We start from the raw sequence: 3,469 nt of genomic DNA, 5'->3' as shown, positions 1-3,469 counted from the left end.
TTTGACAATTGTGAAAATCCCAACATTTATCCTTAGAATGTCCTTCTCTATCGCGGTGAGAAAAATGCACTCTTTCAACTAATTTCTTTGAAATTTTCATACTTGCAACATCAATTCCATCTCTCTTTCCAAATCCTAGGCCTTCATATTTTTGCCCCTAAATGGGTTGGATGGGCTCATTCCTTGCACATGCTTTCCTAATCTGTTTGCTTTGAATCTCACTTTCTATGTAATCTTCAAATGGATATTATTTTTAAAACATCCATTGTTATCATCATAACAATTTACATCTATACTTGTTAAAGTATTTTTATCTTTATCTTTACCTAACTGAATAGGAGAACCTTTCTCTATATCATATGTATTCGAATCACATAGATCACTCATACCACATATAACATCAACTAATTAATTTGATTTCAAGATCTCAAATCTTCTTCTAAAATCTTTACCTTCTTACCCAAATCTTCGTTCTCCTTCTTGATTTCATCAAATAACATTAAATTTTCCTTCAATTCAACATTTTGCATTTTAAAACCTTTTGTAATTCTTGTTCTAGATTCTCAACTCAAAATAAATATTCAAGCATCACTTATCTCAAAAAATACATCATAAATATTTGAAATACAATCAAATTGCCCATATTGTGAACTTGGACCTCCTAATTCTACCTGTGCAATGGATGCTATTACACCAATTATGTACTCTCCATTTTGTATACACTAATTTAGAGAATATTTTTTGAATTTTGTATGTGATACCTAAAATTTATAAAGGGAAAAAATAATAATTTTCTTTCATTGTAGAATACAGGCATTGCAGAGAAAAATATTAATAATTTACTAACTTCTCGTTATGCCCAACAAGAGAAGCCTAACACCTATAACAGTACTGAAACTCCAGTTAGATGAGCTTTACATAACATGTAAACACCTACACTACTACAATAAAAAGTGGGAAGGTTTTGGCCATGAAAAAGCAAAGCAGGACCTCTCCTCCTCTGATCATCTCTGGCCAGAATGTTGCTCCAAATATGGGACCCTCTTCTCAAACAAAGAAACCAGAAGTGGAAGATTTGAAGGCTTCTAAAACTAATAATATCTTTCTAGAGGTCACAGCTTACGAAAAGGTATATCCAATAAGCAAAAGATGTATCTGTAAGTGTATGTATTTATCTGTCTTTATATAGTCCATTAACGTTCAAGGGGATCCCGTTCCCATTGACCTTCATCAACCCTTTGTCTTAATTGTAACTTTTAGTTTAAATTATATGTGAAACTTTTCAATATCTATTATAGATCATATTATAAATTCAACTATCAGAATGAAAAAAATTGTTACAAAGCAGAGATAAGAGGATCTTAGAATTTATGTTTTCTAATTATTTGTTTGGTCTGATCATAGATTGATGGTCAAAAAATTTACACAATCTCAATCAGAAATATAAAATTAATATTATAAAACCAGATAATTTTTTATATATATGTATGGGTTTTTCATTTGTTCCTTCGTTTCTAAATTGCCCAATGTAATCATACGATTTTTCTATATAGGCAGCAGCTGAATTGGTGGCAACTTTTATACTAATATTTGCTGGTTGTGGAGGAATCATGGTGGAAACAAGGGATGAAGTGTTAGGTCAAGTTGGGGTTGCTGCTGTTTTTGGACTGGTTATAGTAGCACTAGTCTAGACTGTGGGACATATCTCTGGCTCTCACATAACTCCTGCAATTAGTCTTGCCCTCTCATCTGTGAGAAAACTCTCTTCAGGAGGTAAACTAATCTAGTGCATAGAAAATACAAATTGGGTTTGATCTATGGAAAAAGAATATTCTAATATAAGCTTTTAGATTCTGAAGGACATCCTACTATGTTTCTTTCATGACGCTAAAAATGCTAACATTGATGGTTTTTAATGTCTTTGAAATTATCACAGCTGCCTATTTATATTATATCTCAGATTGCGGGTGCCACAACAGCTGCAGCTGCACTCGATATAATTATTACAAAAGTGCCCATTAATGTTGCTGTTAATGCTCTTCCTGGACATCCAATGGCATCACTGGTTGTGGAATTCATTATCACATTCATAATCACCATTGTTATATTTTCAACGGTAACAGACCCTGAAGCAGTAAGTGATTCAATTTACTACAATTCTATAGATCTTCTATAGATCTATATTACATTTGATTGTATATAATTTAGTAACATATTCTGACTATGACAGAAACATAGGAGGAAAAGAAAAATTGTTATGGGTGTTTGTTTATGGTACATTACTAGTAATTGTTAGACATCACAGGAATTTTTGAAACCAAAACCAACTATATCTTACCTTTAAATTATATAGTAATACACTTAAATTTTAGTTATTCATCATTTTATCTAAAGAATAGAGAGGCTATATATTATTTTAGTTATTCATCATTTTATGTACCAAATAGAGAGGCTATATATCATAGCTCACTAGGTGAATTTTTGCCACAATAGTAGCTAATTAGCAGCTAATTGAGTGATGGTTTATCCTGCAACCAGGTGAACTAGTAGGGATTGCTGTGGGTGGTGCGGCTGTTTCTAATGCTTTATTTGCAGGGAATGTGTTGAACTAATAAACAAGTGTTTCCACTTATGTTTTTGGGTGGATTGCATTTCTTTTTTGAAAATTTAGTGGCTACTAAATGAAGAAAGTTTCCAACCCAGCAAGATTGTTGGGGCCTGCACTGTTAACCTTCAATTTTTAAGGGCTCTAGGTGCATATTCTTGGACCTGTTTTGGCTGCCCTCTGGGAAGCCTTGTTTTATAAGGGTATTTCTATACCAGAGAAAGAATAGATAGTGGTTTCTTTAGTTATTTTACAATGCAGGGTGGTATGATAATTTAGATCTTGTATTTTTTTAATTTATTAAATAAGCATATTGTATAAAAAGAGATTATAAATCACTTAGACTTCAGTTTTTTATAGTATGTGTGGGAATGGGATCTTGGTTCAGAAAACACTCTTACCTATTTATTTATTTATAGGAAACTATATGAAATCCTTTTATCTTATGTTCTTCTAAAATACATTATTAAAATGAGATTTTGTCATTTAATTCTTATTTTCTGATTGTTCAGTTCTGAATTTTCTGGTGGTCTTCTTATTTTTCTATTGTGAAAAATAAGAAATTTTATTTACAAACATTTGGACATTTATTAACAGTACATGTGGTAGGAACAATTTGATAAGTGGTAGCTTTAAATTAATTCACTTGTATTATGTTATCCATTTTTAAAATTCAATCCATGTAGCTGAGCATCATAGACATGTGACAACCTTATAACAGTTCAAGTGGCTACCTACCCTAGTTTTCCACATTTTGCATGCAAAAATATATCAATGGAACCTTGTGCTTATAATATAGAATTCAACTCTCACCTACACTTTCAGAAATAACTTAATTGGTTAAAAATATTCCCATTACTTACG

General features: G+C 31.5%; 1 pseudogene; it reads left to right on the top strand.

The window, feature by feature from the left end:
- The first annotated feature begins 970 nt into the window (after positions 1-970).
- Positions 971-2,612, top strand: LOC149528687 (aquaporin NIP1-2-like; annotated as a pseudogene).
- The last annotated feature ends 857 nt before the right edge of the window (positions 2,613-3,469 follow it).

This window comes from Cupressus sempervirens, chromosome 11 (assembly GCF_028749045.1).
Source record: "Cupressus sempervirens isolate cs-2001-9-10 chromosome 11, ASM2874904v1, whole genome shotgun sequence".
NCBI classification, from domain to species: domain Eukaryota; kingdom Viridiplantae; phylum Streptophyta; class Pinopsida; order Cupressales; family Cupressaceae; genus Cupressus; species Cupressus sempervirens.
Note: the sequence above shows the minus strand (reverse complement) of the source record. Positions and strands in the feature narration are given on the sequence as shown.